This window comes from Hemitrygon akajei, chromosome 10, assembly GCF_048418815.1.
Source record: "Hemitrygon akajei chromosome 10, sHemAka1.3, whole genome shotgun sequence".
NCBI lineage: Eukaryota > Metazoa > Chordata > Chondrichthyes > Myliobatiformes > Dasyatidae > Hemitrygon > Hemitrygon akajei.
Window position 1 is genome coordinate 40,519,942 of NC_133133.1, and position 22,580 is coordinate 40,542,521.

Consider the following 22,580-nt stretch of genomic DNA (forward strand, 5'->3'; position numbering starts at 1 on the left):
AGGCATTTTTCAACAATGTGTTTTGCAAAATTATTTTTTGCTTAATTCTCTTCACCTTCAATCTATATTTATGACCCTCAGGCCTCTACCCCTCCACCAAGAGAACAGCCTCCAGACCCCTCATAATTTTACACTATTTTACGAAGCCACTCCTCAGCCTTCTCTGAAGAAAACAATTCAGATTCTCTAGTCTATCCTAATCACAGCCTGGGAACCATCTTCATTGATTTTTTCTGTTTGGAGTCTTACATCCTTGCTGTAATGTGATGAACAAAATTGCACACAAGTGCAAATTGAGCTGAACTTGCTTCTATTTCGTGTTCCCATGTTTTTATGAACCATCTGATTGTCCACTGAAAGGGGAAGCAAAGGGTAAAGGGGAGATGTAATCCCATTCTGATATTTATCAATTTCTCATGTACATAGTTGTAGCAGGTAGAATGACATAACCACTTGTGCCTATTCACACCTACAGTCGGTGGCCACTTCATTAGGTACACCTGTACACCAGCTCGTTAATGCAAATATCAAATCATTGGCTGCAAATCAATACATAAAAGCATGCAGATATGGTCAAGAGATTCAGTTGTTGTTCAGATAATGCCTCATAATGGGGAGGAAATGTGATCGAAGTGACTTTGTGAAACGATTGTTGGCACCAGATGGGGTGGTTTGAGTATCTCAGAAACAGCTAATTTCCTGGGATTTTTACTCATAACAGTCTCTAGAGTTTACAGAGAATGGTGTGAAAAAAAACAAAAAAAAAATCCAGTGAGCAGCAGTTCTGTGGGTGAAAACGCCTTGTTGATGAGAGAGTTTAGAGGAGAATGGCCAGACTGGTTCCAGCTGACAGGAAGGCGACAGTAACTCAGAAAAACATGCATTGCCACGATGGTGAGCAGGAGAGCATCTCTGAATGCACAACACCTTGAACCTTGAAGTGGGTGGGCTACAGCAGCAAAAGACAATGAACATACAGAAATATACTCATTGGCTACTTCATTAGGTACAGGAGGCATCTAATAAAGTGGCCACTTGGTGTATTAGCATGCACACAGATTTAAATAGCATCATATAGGGATGAGTTCAATCTGTCACTGATATTTTCTGAAGTGTTGTAACCTTCAAATTTACTTTGATGAAATGTGACTTACCTTGAGCCCTGTAGACTTAGATCTTTTACTTCTGCAATACAACATGCAACCCTTCTTGTGATCTAGACTGGAACCATATCTTTTGTGAATCATTCTAAAGGCATTAAGACTTGTAACAAATCATTAAACTCATTCAAGACACAGTGAATAACAGCATAACAGGCCTGTTAAATTCAAATTAAGAGAATGGATGCTGCAAGATTAAATGATCCTTTGAACACCAAACTGCTCTCATTATGCATTAGACATCATCATAGATGCTCTAAAATATAATTTACATTGCAAACTATTTAATTTATTAACATTGAATTTATTACACTGTTTTAAAGCATTCCCCTACGCAGCCGGTTGAACCTAAACCTTTAAATTGTTGGCGGTAAGTTTAAATATTTCCTTTTATTCCAGGCATACTATAGGTAGAGTTTCAGTATTTTGTTGTTATTTATGACCTGACTCTATTGCCTCAGTTTTAAATCAGAAAAAGACAGTTCTCTGAATGAACCTTATTCAATGCATTTACAGCTCTCCCTTTTGAAAAAGCCAGGAATCTGACCCAGATTTTAGTAAAGCTGTCCAGCACACCCATTTCAAAAGCTTTATTCCCAATTTAGCTTGGTAATCAGCTCTGCTGAATTCAAATGAAGAGTTGATGCAGCAAATCCAAAACTGTATGATCACTTGGATACCGAACTTCTCTTAATGTCTGCAACAAAAACTTTAATTAATATGTCCAAAGTATAATTTACATCTGTAAGCTGTGCAAATTTTCTATTTTAATTGGGAGCTGAATGTGCTTTTGAACACATTTTAATGCAACTTCACTCTGAGGGAGCTAGACCCTGAAATTCTGAAATGTGACACACATTAAAAGACTTTGCATTGAAGTTAAATTGTTCCCTTTTTATTCAAAGCACGTTTTAAGTGTAGAGGTGGGGCCAAGACATACACACATGCTGCACTCTTCTAACACTGTGGGGTTCAGAATCAGATTTAGAATCAGATTCAATATCACTGACATTGTGATATTTGTTGTTTTACAGCAGAGTACAGTGCAATACATATACTATAAATTACAATAAGAAATATTTGATTTATATATATGCAAAGTAATGCAAAAATAGAGAAGCAGTGTTTATGTGTTAGTTCATTCAATTCAATTCAAGTTTAATTGCTATTCAACCATGCATGAACACCCACCAATACAGCCCATGAGATAGCATTCCTCTGGAGCCAAGGTGCAGAACACATGTACCGATAGTGACACTGCACAAAGCACACATAGCACGTACAAAATAGCAAGCACGTGAAGGTATCAGTAAGATACAGCCACACAATAAGAAAGTCTAGACTCGATCCTCAGAAATCTGTAGTCGACCACAATAGAGCTTGTCTTCTGCCGAGTAATCACTGGGGGCAGCACCGAGTCCAGCCTGGACGCTGTGCCACACTGCCCCCGGTGGTGATTGCCAGCTCTGACGCCTCTCTCCGATGCTTGCAGCTGTAAGCAGGTGACACTGCAGCTTGAGGCCTTGTCTTTGCACGTACAAGATAGCAAACAATATAGGTTATCAGTAAAGTACAACCACACAAACATATATATATAGAGTCAGATATCTGATGGTGGTGGGGAAGAAGCTGTTCCTAAAACACTGAGTTTCAGTATGCAGGTTAATACAGATCTCGTATTGAATACAAATTAAGGCACATTTTACATAGGCCAGAAATACTGACTGAAACTGTAATCTTTCGTGAGATTGCCTACAAATGAAGTCCAAATTTCAAAGATTCTGCTTCTACTCTGTTGATTTCAATATCAAAGCAGGTGACTGGAAATATTTGGCCCTGTGGAATTCAGTAGCAGTCTCAGCTGGGTGACACATGCTCCAAATTTGCACAGAAGTTGACAATAGGACTGAAGCTGTGCACCATTGACTTGAATAAGTATTTCTTTTTAATCAAGCACATTTTGCATGTTAAGTAAATAAGACACAACAAAGCCAAACACTAACAGGACAGAAAGCACATGGGGATGAACTCTTTCTCCTTCTCACACAAACACACAGAGCTTTTAACTTAAGAAGAATCTGACTTTAAATTTGGCACGTCAATTATGAACAAAACAATTCTCAATGTTTCAGTTTGTTGCTGCAGTAAGGTCAGACACTACATAAAAGTAACATTTGGAGGGAGTGCCAGCTTTTTGGTGGAGCAATTATTCACTTAGACTAGAAATGCAAAACATTTTGGAAGGGGTTTCTTTATGTTGAAGCAACTACGATAAAAACCCCTGTAATTCTGATATTAAGTACTCTTCAGTCTCATTGAATCCAAACAGCCTGTAATGAATGCATTGTGCTGGAGTGAAAGCAATTCTTGTTTTCGAAGAATTCAAAACAGAATAGAAGTGATAAGGCATGTTTCCCAAATCCCAACCTCTCACAGGACTAATATGTGATGCTGAGGGGTAAGATGAGGGAAGTCTAAACACTGATTAAACATTTACCTATACCTACTGGTAACCAGATCTGCATTCAGAAATCAGAATATAGTTTTGCCCAAGGGTAGAGAAACTTAATGTTACAACTAGAGAATAATGAATGAGGTTTCCTATAAGCTTCACAATAGCACTAGAAAGGGTAAGATGCCTCCCAACATAGAATATACATATAGGAAAAATAATTCAAAAGCCATCCCTCCAGAGCTATTTTGTTCTTCTGAGATCTCTACCATAATAAATCGAAAACATTTTCATTAATGATTCACAGCCCTGCTCAAAAGTTATTTTTCCATTTTCTAATGAGTTTGGTCATTTCTAGCCAAAATACTGCTCATATCAGTCATAGATTTCATACAGGAAAATATTTCTTCAACAGCAATCCCAAACAATAGGTACACTTGAGTGTTACCTTTTTAAATCAAGTTGCACATACAGTATCTCTTCACGCTTTGCTTACTGTCACGTTTTAACTCAATAAAAATTCTTATCTCATGATAGTATCTGCTCTCATTATGGGACAGCTGCAACGGCAATTATTATTTTAAATGTCTTAATCTGGAGGCTGTTCAGGCATTACCTAGATCTGGTGTAATCTGCCAGAACAAGAACCTTGTTCATTTCAAAGACGCTGTTTCCCTTATTAACTTTTATGTTCCTTCAGAAACATTCTAAGTATGCGTCAATAATATTTGACTAGAGTGAGCGTAGGAGCTATCAAGGATAAAAGAGGAAACGTGAGGCCGGAGTTGGGGGAGGTAGCAGAGGTCCTTAATGAATATTTTGCTTCAGTATTCACCAATGAGAGGGAACATAATGAACGTGAGGATGGTATAAAGCAGGCTGAAAGGCTGGAGGATGTGCTGGAACTTTTGAAAAGCATTAGGACAAGTAAGTCCCCAGGGCCAGAAGGGACATGGGTTCCATAGGAAGCGATAAAAAAGAGATTGTGGTGCCTTTGGCAATGATCTTTGTGTCCTCATTGGCTACAGGAGTTGTCCCAGAGGATTGAAGAATGGCAAATGATATTCCTTGCTTCAAGAAAGGTAGTAGGGATAATCCTGGGAATTAACATAGAATAGTACAGCACATTACAGGCCCTTCAGCCCACAATGTTGTGGCGACCCTCAAACCCTGCCTCCCATATAACCCATTGAACATAGAATAGTACAGGAATTATAGACTCCTTAATCAGAGAGTCTTACATCAGTGCTGGGAAAACTGTTGGAGAGGATTCTTAGAAACAGAGAAACATAGAAACATAGAAAATAGGTGCAGGAGTAGGCCATTTGGCCCTTCAAGCCTGCACCACCATTCAGTATGATCATGGCTGATCATCCAACTCAGAACCCTGTACCTGCTTTCTCTCCATACCCCCGATCCCTTTAGCCACAAGGGCCATATCTAACTTCCTCTTAAATATAGCCAATGAACCGGCCTCAACTGTTTCCTGTGGCAGAGAATTCCACAGATTCACCACTTTCTGTGTGAAGAAGTTTTTCCTCATCTCAGTCCTAAAAGGCTTCCCCTTTATCCTTAAACTGTGACCCCGCGTTCTGGACTTCCCCAACATCAGAAAAAATCTTCCTGCCTCTAGCCTGTTCAATCCCTTTAGAATTTTATACGTTTCAATAAGATCCCCCCCTCAATCTTCTAAATTCCAGTGAGTATTGTTACGAATGTGCCGCAACTCTGAGGGGCCGAAGGGTACAAAGTAGCCCCCTCCTTTTTGAGGATCGCAAGATCGCTATTAATTCAGGTCTGGGACCCAGGAAATGAGAGAAAGACACGCAGAATCCACAAGGGTTTGGAATGTGTCCTGGCCCCCAGAAAGGCGGAACCATTGATAACGACTATTGTCTCTTGGAGACGGAATTGTGTATTGAGTACTGTACTATTCATTGAAGCCCTCAGGGAATGACCAGAGTGGGCTGGTTGAGGGATTGCATCATCCCAACCTGATTGACATCTGAGACCCTGTGAGTAAGGATAAAAGAGGGTCTGGGGAACAACCCCTTTAGACACACCAGGAGAAACGCTAGAAATCCCGTGACAGCCGGTGGGGGGCTCGCGTGTGTCCTTTCCCTTTGCCGGGATTGGGGCCTTACCACGGAAGAACGGCTTTAGCTAAAGGAGAAACCAACACCAACGGAACTCTGGAAGGATCGACATCATAAAAAAGGAAAAGCTGGCAAGTTTTTAAAAACTCTCTCTTGACTCCAACCAAAGGCTGCAGCCTGAATGAACTTGAGTGAGTTTTATATTTCCATCGGACAATACATTATCCCCTAGACAACGATAGAGCTTATTTCTTATTGATTATTATTATACCCGCACTTTTGGATTTAGTATTGATGACGTATATTATCTGTATGTTTGCATTGATATTATTTTTGTGTATTTTTACTAATAAATACTGTTAAAAATAGTACCATCAGACTTCAACGGACCTCTCTATCTTTGCTGGTAAGTGACCCAGTTACGGGGTACGTAACAGTATAAGCCTAGTCGATCCAGTCTTTCTTCATATGAAAGTCCTGCCATCCCAAGAATCAATCTGGTGAACCTTCTTTGTACTCCCTCTATGGCAAGAATGTCTTTCCTCAGATTAGGGGACCAAAACTGCACACAATACTCTAGGCGCGGTCTCACCAAAGGCCTTGTACAACTGCAGTAGAACCTCCCTGCTCCTGTACTCAAATCCTTCTGCTATGAATGCCAACATACCATTTGCCTTCTTCACCGCCTGCTGTACATGCATGCCCACCTTCAATGACTGGTGTACAATGACACCCAGGCCTCATTGCACCTCCCCTTTTCCTAATCGGCCACCATTCAGATAATAATCTGTTTTCCTGTTCTTACAACCAAAGTGGATAACCTCACATTTATGCTCATTAAATTGCATCTGCCATGAACTTGCCCACTCACGAAACCTATCCAAGTCACCCTGCATCCTCTTAGCATCCTCCTCACAGCTAACACTGCCGCCCAGCTTCGTGTCATCCGCAAACTTGGAGATGCTGCATTTAATTCCCTCGTCTAAATCATTAATATATATTGTAAACAACTGGGGTCCCAGCACTGAGCCTTGCGGTACCCCACTAGTCACTGCCTGCCATTCTGAAAAGGTCCCGTTTACTCCCACTCTTTGCTTCCTGTCTGCCAACCAATTCTCTATCCACATCAATACCATACCCCCAATACCGTGTGCTTTAAGTTTGCACACTAATCTCCTGTGTGGGACCTTGTCAAAAGCCTTTTGAAAATCTAAATATACCACATCCACTGGCTCTCCCCTATCCACTCTACTAGTTACATCTTCAAAAAATTCTATAAGATTCGTCAGACATGATTTTCCTTTCACAAATCCATGCTGACTTTGTCCGATGATTTCACCTCTTTCCAAATATGCTGTTATCACATCTTTGATAACTGACTCTAGCATTTTCCCCACCACCGATGTCAGATTAACCGGTCTATAATTCCCCGGTTTTTCTCTCCCTCCTTTTTTAAAAAGTGGGCTTACATTAGCCACCCTCCAATCCTCAGGAACTAATCCAGAATCTAAGGAGTTTTGAAAAATTATCGCTAATGCATCCACTATTTCTTGGGCTACTTCCTTAAGCACTCTGGGATGCAGACCATCTGGCCCTGGGGATTTATCTGCCTTTAATCCCTTCAATTTACCTAACACCACTTCCCTACTAACATGTATTTCCCTCAGTTCCTCCATCTCACTAGACCCTCGGTCCCTTACTATTTCCAGAAGATTATTTATGTCCTCCTTAGTGAAGACAGAAGCAAAGTAGTTATTCAGTTGGGCTGCCATGTCTTTGTTCCCTATGATCAATTCACCTGTTTCTGACTGTAAGGGACCTACATTTGTCTTGACCAAACTTTTTCTTTTCACATTAGAGACAGGATTTATGAACATTTGGAGAAGCATACTCTGATTAGGGACAGTCAGCATGGCTTTGTGAGGGGAGGGTCATGCCTCACAGCCCTGACTGATTTTTTTTTTGAGGAACTAACAAAACTAATCGATGAAAGTAGATCAGTGGATCAAAGTTTTAAAAAAGGCTCAAAGATTAATTTATTATCAAAGTATACAACTCTGAAATTCTTCTTCTCCGGATGGTCATGAAACCAAGAAAGGCAGCACAATCATCAACTATATGTGGCATACATGGCTTTTAATAAGATATTTGACAAAGCTGAATGGTGGGCTCATTCAGAAAGTGAGGAGGCATGGGATTCAGGGAAATTTGGCTGTGTGGATTCAGAATTGGCTTGCCCATAGAAAGCAGAGGGGGTAATAGGCGGAGTGTTTTCTGCCTGGAGGTCGTGACCAGTGGTGTTCCGCAGGAATCTGTTCTGAGACCCCTGATCTTTGTGATGTTTATAAATGACTAGTGGAAGGGTAACTTAGTTAGTTTGCAGATGACACAAAGGTTGATGGTTTTGTGGATAATACACAAGCTTATTGTAGGTTACTACAGAACAATGATAGGATGCAGAACTAGGCAGAGAAATGGCAGGTGAGTTCAATCTGCAAAAGTGTGACATTATCATTTTGGAAGGCTGAACTTGATGGCAGGGCACAGGGTTAATGACAGGATTCTTATAGCAATGGGCGGAGGGCAGGAATCTTGGAGCCCTTGTCCATAGATTCCTCAAAGTTGCCACACAAGTTGGCAGAGTGTTTAAGAAGGTGTCTGGTGTGTTGGTCCTCATTAGTCAGGGCACTGAGTTCAAGAGCTGTGAGGTAATGTTGCAGCTTAGACTACGCTTGAAGTATTATGTTCAATTCTGGTCCCTTATTATAGGAAGAATGTGGAAGCTATAGAGATGGTGCAGAGGAGATTTACCAGGATACTTCTTGCATTAGAGAGCACGTCTTATGAGGGCAGTTTGAGCGGGCTGGGGCTTTTCTCTTTGGAGTGACGGAGGATGAGCAGTGACTTGATAAAGGTATATGAGATGATAAGAGGCATAGACAGAGTGGACAGCCAACGACATTCAGAGGGTAGAAATGTCTCATACAAGAGGGCATAATACATGATGGTAGATTCATCAGGGACTTTTAAGGGATGTTTCGACAGGCATGTGAATGTGTGGAAAATGGAAGAATGTGGACATTGTGTAGGTGTAAGGGATTAGTTTAGTTGGCCATTTGATTATTAATTTATGTAGTTCGGCACAACATGATGGGCCAAACAGCCTATTCCTGTGCAGTCCTGTTACATGTTCTATGTTCTATAGTTGTAAGGTGCTTGCAGGAACGTGTAAGGGGAATATCAGAGGTTGGCTTTTTACACAGAGAGTGGGAGGTGTTCCACAGGAATATTCCAATACAGTAGTGAGACCAGATCAATTGATTATGGCAGAAGTAGAAAGCCATTGAAAAGGTGCAATATTTCTCTTGACATCTGTCTTGAGGTCAGATTTCAGTTTATTTTTGTTGACTGAAATAAATAGAACTGCTGAGCATATCATCTCTGCTCCTTCAATGTGCCAAATATTTTATCAACGATTCCTCAATGCTTCCATCTTTTCGCCATTTTCTTTGTCTTCAAACGTCACTTCAGGGACAACAATTTATTTCCCTGCCCTAGGGAGCTCTGAAGTAAATTAGACTATTTCAGGGAAAAAGTTTCCTCAGAATTGGTGGGGCATGGAGTGACAAAGCACATAAAACAAAATTGTTCTTTTCAAAATGAAAGGATAGTTGAAACATGCTTTAATTTAGTTTTTTAAATTTAGTGATACAACACAGAACAGTCACGCTGCCCAGCAACCCAGTAAATTAACTCTACTTTAATCATGGGACAACTTACAATGACCAATTAGCCTACTAACTGGTATGTCTTTGGACTGCCGGAGGAAACCAGAGCACCTGGATGACATCCACGCGCACACGTTTGGACTTTTTCAAAGGAAGAAACCTCAAACACAATAATAGAAATACAAAAGTAAATTAAATCACTTACGAAACTGCCCACAATTATATAGTCTATTTAATGGGATTTCAAGTGCCTATTAAAACATATGGAATATAGCAAAGTTTGGATAACTGTAACAATGCAGAATGAGGGATCCCCAGTTGAAGCTGTATTTGTAATTCAAACAGAACATTCAGGCACTAGGACCATAGGGGAATCCTTTCAAGCCCATTTTAGGGAAACTGTGATTTCAAATGCAAACTCCCACACAGCTAGCAAGGATCAAGTATTCCAACAAAGCTAGAGTTCACGAGCACAGAAGTAGAGAGATTCCAGCAGTCCGGACCCGGCACAGTACGCCACATCTAGCTCCAGAGGCAGAGGTCTTTTCCGGATGTCTTCACCGCAAGCAGTATTGGCTTTAAGACAGGAGAAATTTGATTTGTGAAATGGAAATTGTTTTGAATTTAAATCTTATCACACACAAACTGGACTTAAGCAAAGAACAGTGATTCTGTTCCCTTTAAGTTTGAGGTAAGGAATTTTGATTTGGTGTGCTGTTAAATGCAGTGCATGCATTGAGGATCAAAATATGGATCACAGTCACTCGTTTGCAACATCTGTTGTTAATGCTTAACACAGCTGAATTCTGAGAACAATCAAAAACTATTTACTAAAAGAAAATGGCAATAGTATTCAGATTAATTTAAAAGTTGAGGAAGAAATTTCCACTTTTTGTTCCTGGGAATTATTAAGGTATGCTAACATGAAACCATTAATGAAGACAAAATTATCCACTTGAAAAGATCAGGTGAATAACCACAGTCCATTGAGGAAGGTATCTATGATAACTAAATATGTAGAACAGAAGATGATAACTGAAGTTGCTTTTAGATTGCAAAAAATATAAATAATATTGAGGAAAATATCGACTGAAGAGGAATGAACATTTTCTAAACATAAAATTACTGATTTTCTAAATTGTATTGTTGACTCCAGATGTCATTCTATATGGATCAAACATGTTTCAGTTATGTAAATGAAAAAAAAGCTGACTGATAGTTGAATACCAAGATAATACTTTTATTTTCTTTTAATAGTTTGGTTAGGAATTTGATCCATTTGAATTTGGAACCAAATGAGAGATTTAGAGCTTTGATCCATCAAAATCCACACAATACAAATGAATGTAAAATGAATTGCCTTAATCTCCAGATAATATTTGTGGTTGTAATGAATGTCATATTGCTTACAGTTCATGCCAATAATCATTACTCTCCATGAAGGGTGCTGGTTTTGTGGCTCTTACCTTCATTCTTTTACTTATGAATCAATATTGTGAGAGACTTTTTTTTTGTTACCTTGCAAGTTCTACTTTCTCTGATTAAAAAAAAATTCTGAGAAAGGAAATGCACATCTGCATCTGAAAAAAAAACTGGATTAACTCGTTCAAAACTTCATCACAAATTCCACTGCTGAGCACAATCTAAAATGATAATGGTGCGCATCTCCCAGTTTTTCTGTGTTAGCTTACAAGAGAATTGATTGATAACATTCTGTCCAATTAGCTTATACTGAATGCTACTATTATTTCTTTCTGACTAAAGAAATAAAAAGAAGTTAATTCTCCCGTTAAAGAAAACTACTTGGTAAACATTTTTTTGATCACTTGGAGTCACGGTTGTTCAGCTTTTGCAAAAACTGACAAGTAGTAACTCTGACCTTTCCTCTTCGCATTAAGAAGGTTGTTGGCCCCTTCTCCGTGAGGAGGCTGCTCTTCACATTACAGGAAAACTGTTGACTCGTGGTTGAACTTGAGAGGAAGGAGTTTATATGTGGGAAATTTCAAGTTTCCAGACTATTTAGTACCAGAATATCCTGAAACTTCAGAGTGTAACATAGCCATGTTGGCACTATCCATATGCTTGCTTGTGACTGAGAACAGGGCTGGCTGGGTGGGCATGCAGGATGAGGCTGCTGATTCTATCTCCTGTTCATTATTCTCCCCTCCCTTCTGATTACACTGATGCCAATAGCAATATAACGATGCCCAAATTTCCATTCTTTGTGTATAAGCCTAAATAATAAGCAATGGTGAGCTGTTGGCAATGGAATGCAATATAGTTTATATCATCCGACAGCCACAATCACGCACTATTCAGGCAGAGTCACTTGAAGGCGACCTGAACTGACAACACAGGTAGACCTCTTCTCAGCGCAGGTACATTGAGCTCGGGTCATAGCTTCCTAGTGCTTCTCCAAACCAATATCAACTGATTCAGTGGAGACTGAAAGCATTTCTGTACAACATGACTCAGTATCCGGTGATGCTTTGACCTACTGAGACATCAGTTGTTGATCATTGCTTTCCAAGTATTATTTCCTGGATTTCTCTCTGGCCTCTGATTTTCATGTGCAACATGGTAACTGCAGCTGAGGATGCAGGAGGATGTCTTGTACTGGAGCTCTGTTGAGGCTCCTCTGCAGAGCTGTTTGGATGTGAGCAGTTACAGCCTAGAGACAACTCTGACCAATCTACTTCCTCTCGCCTGCTGGGATAGGGCCTGGTGTGCACTGATATCCTCCAGCTTGATTATAAACACATGACTCTGTTATCTGACAGCATAACAACCAGGTTTAAAGTAAATTTATTATCAGAGTACATATATGTCACCATATACAACCCTGAAATTAATTTTCTTGCAGGCATATACAGTAAATCCAAAGAACACAATAGAATCAGTGAAAGACCACACTAAATAGGATGGACAAACAACCAATGTGCAAAAGACAACAAACTGTGCAAATACAGGTGAAATAAATAAATAAGCAATAAATATCGAGAATATGAGATGAAGGGTCTTGAAAGTAAGTCCACAGGTTGTGGGAACAGTTCAGTGATGGGGCAAGTGAAGCTGAGGGAAGTTATCCCTTCTGCTTCAAAAACCTGATGATTGAGGGGTAATAACTATTACTGTACCTGATGGTGTGAGTCCTGAGGCTCCTGTACCTTTTTCATGATGGCAGTGGTGAGAAGGGAGCTTGGCCTGGATAGTGGGAGTCCTTGATAATAGATGTTGGTTTCTTCTGCCAGTGCTCAATGTAGATGTGTGCAATGGTGGGGAGGGCTTTACCCATGATGGAATGGGCCATAGCTATTACTTTATGTAGTCTTTTCCATTCAAGGGCATTGGTGATTCCATATCAGGCCATGAAGCAACCAGTCATTATACTCTCCACCACAGAACTATAGAAGTTTTTCAAAGATTTAGATGTCATCTTCACAAGCCTCTAAAGATGTAGAGGCACTGCAGTGTTTTCTTCATAATAGCATTTAGGCGCTGGTCGCAGGAACAGATCCTCATTATGTGCTGTGTCATGATAGAATAACACCGAATAGTTTAAAGTTGCTGACCCTTCCACCAGATTTTTAATCTCCCTCTGATATGCTGATTCGTCACCGCATTTGATTCTCTCAGTGACAGTGGTGTCATCAGCAAACTTAAATATGGCATTGGAACTGTGCTTAGTGTCAGCCTCACAGTCATCAGTGTAAAGTGAGTATAGCAGGGGACTAAACACACAGCCTTCGTCCACAATGGACTAAGGATTGTGCAGATTCAATGGAGATTGTGGAGGAGATGTTGTTGACAATCCAAACCAAATGAGATATGCAAGTGAGGAAATAGTGGATCTATTTGATAAGGATCTATAGAGGCCTAGGTCTTGAAGCTTATTGATTGGTTTTGAGGGAATGCTCAGCTGTAGTCAACGAAGAGCATCCTGATGTATGCACTTTCGATGTCCAGATGCTCCAGGTTGAGTGGTGAACCAATGAGATGGCATCTGCTGTAGTCCTGTTGTGACGGTAGGCAAACTGAAGCAGATCCAAGTCACTTGCCTGCCAGGAGTTGATGTTTCATCACCAACCTCTCAAAGCATTTCATCATGATGGATGTAAGAGATACTGGACATAAGGTTATCATGTTCTTCTTAGGCACCCGGGTAATTTCAACATAGGCTGATTCCCTTTAAGCATCAAATACATATGAATGTGATCATGCTATTATTAATATTCCCAAGCAAAATAATGAACTGCCAGGGGAAACCAGTGGGTCAGGCAGCATCTGTGAAGATAGAAGGATGCTCATGTTTCAGGTCAAGATCCTGGTGGAGGTAGAGGAATGTTGACCATCCTTCAGCCTCCACGGATGCTCCTGACCTGCGAATTTCTATTGCAGTTTGCTTTCTTTGTTCCAGATCCTCTTGGATTCTACATTCTCTTGTGTCTCTGCAAATATTCTTGGATGTCAAATTAGACTGTGAGTTACCACACCATCATTGTCATTTTAACATACAGATTAATAAAGAAATGTCAAAAGTGGCAACAAAACTTACAGGTAGAACCAGAAGGAAGTGGAAATATCCTAAGAGGATTTAATTTTGGATTTCATCTTGTTGAAACCTGAGATTTCATTTACCATAAGGATTTTTAAATAGTAACTGTACCTAGTAGTGTTTTCACAGTGAGTAGTTCAAGTCATTGGGTTTACTTTAAAATTGCGCTCGTGTACTATTTCTTGCTACCCTACTTGAATCAAGAGTCCAGCTGCTGCTACCTTCAACAGAGCACTCTGTTGATTGATTAAAACTTCCCATTTGAGCCACTGGCCATTTCAATACAAACGTTGGGTTGCTTTGATATAGATCGTACCTTCTGGGACGGAGTTGCATTGCAAATGCCCTTTGGCTATGATAGCATTCTGGCCATCCTGTCGAATTTGTCCCTTAGATGATGGAGTTAATTTTATTGTGGAAATATGACAATGTTAATTCAGATAGAAAATCTGGAACGATATCTGGAAAAGTGATCCTGAAATATCAGAATGTCAGAAGAACCTCAAAATTACTAACAATCAATGACAGCAGATTACTGCCTTCACCAACCTGATCTTTGTATCGTATGATTCATTGAAAAGCAGGATGACTACTCTTGAAATCATCTTTAATCTATTAAAAAGCAACATTTCAAACTAATAAAACAGCTAGTTGGCTTCAACCTATTAGAGGAGATCACAACAAAGCATTTAGGAAAAATAGACCGCTACGTGAGAGAAAAGGGTTAGATTGATCTTGGAGTGGGTTAAAATTTGGCATAACATCATGGGCCGAAGGACCTGTAATGTGCTGTACTGTTCTATGTTCTAAAGCACATCTGGCCAAGTGGACCGTGCAAGTTATTCCTCCCTACAATCTTGAGAGTAATTGCAGAGTAAGAACTGTCTCGCTATCTCTTCTCTGTAGAGCACCTCTCTACAGACACACACATGTTTACTCTGTCATTGCCATTTCCAAGTATGTCTACTTCCACTGGCAGGATACACCCAGCAGAGTTCAGGCAACTGGAAATATTGTCAGGGTCCATATTTCCCTATGCTTCACATTAGAGCCTCATGAATTCAGGTCAGAACTGGAGAAGAAAATTGAATTACTATCTATCAACCATTCTCTGCCTGCTGATGATTCAGTAGTAAATGTTGATTATAACTGGGCAAAATAAGAATGCAGAACATATTATGTGTGGGTAACTCATTCCAGCTCCTCGTCTTCCTCCATCCCTCAGCCTGACATTACTGCATGTTTTGCTGGGCAACAATTCTTCTGCAAATTTTTATTTTTGAAAAGAGATTGGCTTACAATTATCCTCTGTTGCACAACTCATCATTACCCTGAAACCCGAGCACACTGGGGTCACTGACATTTAAAGTGTAAAACATAATAATAAATGCATAAAAACATAAATAATAAATAATAAAAATAATTTATACATTTGTACACCTGCCTCTAACAAGTAACAGTTGTCTGGATACACACTACCAAAAATAATTTCAGATCAAATTACTAATATGAAATCATGGTTGACTGAATGAATTTATAGTGATAAAATACTGAGATCGGAAATAAAAGCCAAATGCTGAAAATACCCAACAGGTCAGCTAGTATTTATGGAGAGAGAAACAGATTACCATTTCAAGTCAATAGCCTAGTTACAACCAGTTTTGATGAAAGGGAATTAACTTGAGACATTGTTGATTTTGTAATTCTTTGTTCCTCCACCAACCCTGCTTTCAATAGACAATAGGTGCAGGAGTAGGCCATTTGGCCCTTCGAGCCATCACCGCCATTGAATGTGATCATGGCTGATCATCCACAATCAGTACCCTGTTCCTGCCTTCTCCTCATATCCCTTGACTCCGCTATCTTTAAGAGCTCTATCTAACTCTTTCTTGAAAGTATCCAGAGCATTGGCCTCTACTGCCTTCTGAGGCAGAGCATTCCATAGTTCCACAACTCTCTGGGTGAAGAAGTTTTTCCTCAATTCCGTTTTAAATGGCCTACAACTTATTCTTAAACTGTGGCCTCTGACTCTGGACTCTCCCAACATCGGGAACATGTTTCCTGCCTCTAGCGTGTCCGATCCCTTAATAATCTTATATGTTTCAATCAGATCCCCTCTCATCCTTCTAAATTCCAGTGTATTTCAGGGTTCTCCAACACTCTGAGTATCTGTACAATCTTATCAACCTTTAGGCTAGTTATTACCTTTGTTAAGTAGAGGGTGGTGCTGGGGTTATGCCACCCTGCCAGGGCTACAGCTCACATAGAAGATAAAGCTGTTTCTGTTCATCGGTAGGTTTTAAATCCTCAGGCACAACAATCAAAGCAATCATTATCATTTATCTAACTATCATTGAGCCAGTCATAACCTCAGGGTTAACAGAAGTCATACAGAAAATCATTTTCCCATCAAACAATAGAAAACAATGAAATAAAAAAACCTTTTGTTTGCACGTATGTGCCACAGGCATAGCTTTTGCGAAGATTAGAGGCCTTGCCAGACAGCTCAGATATCAGTTTAGGAATGTCGAGGATGGGAAAAAATATTTACTAGCTGCTCTGGAATACAGACGTACAATAGAAGGCTCACCGTCTACATCCTTTTAAAAATTTCATCAAATACTCCCCTCTTTCAAAGTTGAAATATTCCCTGAATACAATTAACAACGGCTTCCCATATGAATTCAGTTAAGAAATTTCATCACAAAAGGACAGTGAGTCATCACTGTCATACTCAGGCAGAGGAAGAAAGATGTTTTTAGATATTAAACCAATCAAGGAAAATGGTATAATTGTAAGAAAGTGGGCCTGAGGTTAAAGAGTTGGTTTGAATGGGAGAGTAAGCAGGAGGGGCCAAATGGCCTTCTCCTGTTTCCATTTCATATGTTCTTGCATGTTTTGTTTCGAGTGAAGAATTTTTGAAGAGTCAATAAACCATTACCACTCTTCAGTCACTTCCCGACACGGTGATATCCACTTGTGCTGCTATAACAATAAGTTAGGGTCAGATGAAAAGATCAGCAAATGTCCAAAAGTTAAGTTGAGATTATAAATACTGGTCTTTATAATGTAAGGAATAGCTTTGCAACAATTGAGGCATGGAAGGAATTTTTCGTATAAAAGATTATTAAATACAGTTTGCAATACTACAACAAATTGAATCTAACTCAGGCAGAGGATGAAATCATACTGAAGGGCATGATAAAAGAATGTGTGTTCAGGATGAGAGTGAAAACCTCTGAAGGTGACAGCCACACTGACACTAGCTCTGAGGATCAAATAGCTCATTGAGCAATACCTACGAACACTGGCTGCATTAATATTTGTTCTGGTAACTGCCAGCTTAATGTCACATGAGTGATTGACAATACAAAGTATAGGTAGTGAGATACCTAATGCACAAAATTCCTCACTTCTCATACTGCAGTAGTAACTGCAGTTTGTCTCCCTTCTGTCTCAAGATTTGTTGGGAAATGTATATTATTGCAACGATATCAGCTAGTCAAAAGTCAGCTATATAACTACTTAGCCACATGTCAGACTCTGGAATATACGAGAACTGAGAGAAACTGGGAACTAAAAAAAAATTCTTATAATACACATAACTTTGAGCAGTGTTTCTGGTTGAAATGAACGGGTTTAACTTCTGTGGAATTTTTTCTTCACAAGTTTCCATAGGAAGACAGAATAGTCAGTTACATACTGGAAAATGGTGCCAGAGTCAAGGGCGTCTCAGATCGCATCCATAGCATTTTGGAGAGGGAGAGAGAACAGTCAGATCTCTTGGTACATATTGGTACCAAAGACAGAGGAAGGAAAAGCAAAGAGGTCCTGAAAAGAGTATTTAGAAAGCTAGGTAGAAAGCTGAGAAGCAGGTCCTCTAGGTAAATAATTTTTGGATTGCTGCCTGTGCCATGCACCAGTGAGGGTAGAAACAGGATGATCTGGCAAATTAATGCATGGCTGAGAAGCTGGTTCAGGGGTCAAGGCTTCAGATTCTGGGAGCATTGGGATCTCTTCTAGAGGAGGTATAACCAGTACAAAAGCGATGGGTTGCACCTGAACCCGAGGGAGACCAATATTCTCATGGGCAGGTTTGTTAGAGCTGTTAGGGGGAGAGTTTAAATTAACTTGGCAGGGACGTGGGAAATGGAGTGAAGGGACTCAGGACAGGACAAATGGTATAAAAGCAAAGATAGCGCGCAGTCAGACTGTCAGGAAGGGTAGGCAGATGATAGGACAAAATTTCAGCCAGCAGGGTGAGATTCAGTGCATTAGGGATGCAGAATTAAAAAGGATAGCAAATTCAGTACTCAAAGTGTTATGTCTTAATGCACAGAGTGTTAAAAAATTAGGTGGATGATCTTGTTGCACTATTACAGATTGTCAGGTATGATGTCATGCCCATCACTGAATTGTGGCTGAAGGATGGTTGTAGTTGGGAGCTGAATGTCCAAGGTTACACATTGTATCAGAGGGATAGGAAGGTAGGCAGAGGGGGTGGCATGGCTCTGCTGGTAAAGAATGGCAAAAAGTCAGTAGAAAGACGTGACACAGAATCGGAAGATGTTGAATCCTTGTGGGTTGAGTAAAGAAACTATAAGAGTAAAGGGACCCTTATATAAAAGCCTCCAAATAGTAGCTAGGATGTGGACGACAGATTACAATGGGAAGTAGGAAAGACGTGTCAAAAGGGGGATGTTATGATAGTTATGGGAGATTTCAATATGTGGGTCGATTGGGAAAATTAGGTTGGTAATAGATCTCAAGAGAGTGAGTTTGTTGACTGCCTATGAGATGGCTTTTGAGAGCTGTTTTATCAAGTCAAGTTGTCACTTTTATTGTCATTTTGACCATAACTGCTGGTACAGTACATAGTAAAAATGAGACAACATTTTTTCAGGACCATGGTGTTACATGACACTGTAGAAAAACTAGACTGAACTACGTAAAAAACAACACAGAAAAAAAACTACACTAGACTACAGACCTACCCAGGACTGCATAAAGTGCACAAAACAGTGCAGGCATTACAATAAATAATAAACAAGACAATAGGGCAGTAAGGTGTCAGTCCAGGCTCTGGGTATTGAGGAGTCTGATAGCTTGGGGGAAGAAACTGTTACATAGTCTGGTCGTGAGAGCCCAAATGCTTCAGTGCCTTTTCCCAGACAGCAGGAGGGAGAAGAGTTTGTATGAGGGTGCGTGGGGTCCTTCATAATGCTGTTTGCTTTGCAGATGCAGTGTGTAGTGTAAATGTCCATAAGAGAAACCCCGATGATCTTCTCAGCTGACTATCCGCTGTAGGGTCTTGCAATCCGAGATAGTGCAATTTCCGAACCAGGCAGTGATGCAGCTGCTCAGGATGCTCTCAATACAACCCCTGTAGAATGTGATGAGGATGGGGGGTGGGAGATGGACTTTCCTCAGCCTTCGCAGAAATTTGCCTTTGAGCTCACGAGGGGATCAGCTATATGGTGTTGGGTATTATGTAATTAACCAGAGGTGATTAGGGAGCTTAAGGTAAAAGAACCCTTTTGGAGGCAGTGACTACAATATGTTTGAGTTCAACTTGAAATTTGATAGGGAGAAAGTAAAGCCTGATATAGAAGTATTTCTGTGGAGTAAAGGAAATTTAGTGGTATGAGAGAGTGGCGTTGGCCAAAGTAAATTGGCAGGAGATGCTGGCAGGGATGACAGCGGAGCAGAATGGTGTAAGTTTCTGGGAAAAATGAGGAAGATGAAGGATTACAAAAACAAAGAAGTACTCAAATGGCAAAATAGTACAAGTGTGGCTGACAAGGGAAGTCAAAGCTGATATAAAAGCAAAAGAGAGAGCATACAACAAAGCAAAAATTATCTGGAAGGTAGAGAATTGGGAAGCTTTTAAAACCCTGCAGAGAGAAACTAAAATAATCATTATGTGGGAAAAGATGAAATGTGAAAGCAAGCTAGCAGACAATGTCAAAGTGGACAGTAAAAGTTTTTTCAAGGCCCTGAATGGTGGTGAGGGAGGAAGTGTAAGGGCAGTTGTAGCACTTGTTCGGCTTAAAAGGATAAGTTCCAGGAGGGAGATCAGTGGGAAGGGATGGGGTGGATGAATGGACAAGGGAGTCGCATAGGGAATCTTGATCTTTCTGTCTCCATCTCTGGAGACGGCCTATCGACTGATATCTACTATAAGCCTACAGACTCTCACAGTTACCTGGACTATTCATCTTCCCACCCTGTCTCTTGCAAAAATGCTATCCCCTTCTCACAATTCCTCCGTCTCCGCCGCATCTGCTCTCAGGATGAGGCGTTTCATTCCAGGATGAAGGAGATGTTTTCCTTTTTTAAACAAAGGGGCTTCCCTTCTTCCACCATCAACACTGCTCTCAAACACATCTCTCTCATTTCCCACACATCTGCCCTCACCCCATCTGCCCACCACCCCACTCGGGATAGGGTTCCCCTTGTCCTCACCTACCACCCCACCAGCCTCCGGATCCAACGTATAATTCTCCGTAACTTCTACCACCTCCAACGGGATCCCACTACCAAGCACATTTTTCCCTCCCCCCCCCCCCCCCACCCCTTTCTGCTTTCCACAGGGATCGCTCCCTAGGCGACTCGCTTGTCCATTCATCCCCCCCATCCCTTCCCACCGATCTCCCTCCTGGCACTTATCCTTGCAAGCGGAACAAGTGCTACACCTGCCCTTACACTCCCTCCCTCACCATCATTCAGGGCCCCAGACAGTCCTTCCAGGTGAGGCGACACTTCACCTGTGAGTCAGCTGGTGTGGTATACTGCGTCCGGTGCTCCCGGTGTGGCCTTTTATATATTGGTGAGTCCCGACGCAGACTGGGAGACCATTTCGCTGAACACCTATGCTCTGTCCGCCAGAGAAAGCAGGATCTCCCAGTGGCCACACATTTTAATTCCACGTCCCATTCCCATTCTGATATGTCTATCCATGGCCTCCTCTACTGTCAAGATGAAGCCGCACTCAGGTTGGAGGAACAACAACTTATATACCGGCTGGATAGCCTCCAACCTGATGGCATGAACATTGACTTCTCTAACTTCCGTTAATGCCCCTCCTCCTCTTCTTACCTGATCCCTGATATATTTAGTTTCCCCCCCCTTTTTTCCCCTCTCTTTCTGCCCATCACTCTGCCTGTTCTCCATCTCACTCTGGTGCTCCCCTCCCCTTTCTTTCTCCCTAGGCCTCCTGTCCCATGATCCTTTCCCTTCTCCAGCTCTGTATCCCTTTTGCCAATCACCTGTCTGGCTCTCAGCTTCACCCCACTCCCTCCGGTCTTCCAATATCATTTCGCATTTTCCCCTCCCCCTCCTACTTTCAAATCTCTTACTATCTTTCCTTTCAGTTAGTCCTGATGAAGGGTCTCGGCCTGAAACATTGATAGTGCTTCTCCCTATAGATGCTGCCTGGCCTGCTGCGTTCCACCAGCATTTTGTGTGTGTATAATGTTGAAAAATGCATGGTTAGGCATTTGGTAGAAGAAATAAGTGTGCAAACTATTTTCTAAATGGGGAAAAAAATCCAAAAATCAGACTCAGAGGGACTTGGTAGTCCTTGTGCAAGACACACTAAAAGTTAATCTGCTGGTAGAGTCAGTGGTGAGGAAGGCAAATGCAATGTTAGCATTCATTTCAAGGGGTCTAGAATACAAGAGCAGGGATATGATGCTGAGGCTTTATAATGCACTGGTGAGATCTCACCTTGAGTATTGTGAACAGTTTTGGGCTCCTCATCTAAGAAAAGATGTGCTGGCATTGAAGAGGGTTCAGAGGAAGTTCACAAGGATGATTCTGGGAATGAAGGGGTTATCATATGAGGAACATTTGATAGCTCTGGATCTGTAGTTGCTGGGATTCAGAAGGATGAGAAGGAATCTCATTGAAACCTGTCAAATGTTGAAAGGCCTCGACAGAGTAGATGTGGAAAGGATGTTTCCCATGGTGGGTGAGTCTAGGACAAGAGGGCACAGCCTCAGGATAGAGGGGTATGCATTTAGAACAGAGGTGCAGAGAAATTTCTTTAGCCCGAGGGTGGTGCATTTGTGGAATTTATTACCACAGGCAGCTGTGGAGGCCAGGTCATTGAGTGTATTTAAGGCAGAGCTTGATGGGTTCTTGATTGGACACAGCATTAAAGGTTCTGGGGAGAAGTCCAGGGACTGTGGTTGAGGAGGGAAAAAAAAGAATCATCCATGATTGAATGGTGGAGCAGACTCGATGGGCCAGATGGTCTAATTATGCCCCTATGTCTTGTGGTCTTATGGTCTAAATGCATAATCATTACAATATGACAAATAATTCCAATGCAAGCATTTGTCTTGAAGGATATTTAGAATTTCTTCTAGATCCTTCCTGGCGTTTGGTAGCACAACTTATAATGCACATCATTTATCCAGCACAAAGCCAAAATCAAATCTTTTAAATTATCAAAGAATTAAGAAAGCACTTAGACGACTTACTAGATTGACACTGGGTATAAAGCAATTGACCTCAGCAATCCATGTCTGGGTTTCTGTTCTATTGCTACTACAAAGAAAAGGAGGGTGTGGTACTCAGTGACAG

At 40.9% G+C, this 22,580-nt stretch overlaps 1 protein-coding gene across 2 annotated transcripts in view; it reads left to right on the plus strand.

Annotated features, from left to right (window-relative positions):
* Positions 1-9,924: 9,924 nt before the first annotated feature.
* LOC140734315 (serine protease 23-like) overlaps positions 9,925-22,580 on the plus strand; it is a 36,675-nt gene continuing 24,019 nt past the window's right edge. For both annotated transcript variants that reach the window (XR_012100516.1, XM_073058109.1), the window contains exon 1: positions 9,925-10,127. The gene's annotated coding sequence lies outside the window, so the exon portion shown is untranslated. The remainder of the gene's footprint in view (positions 10,128-22,580) is intronic.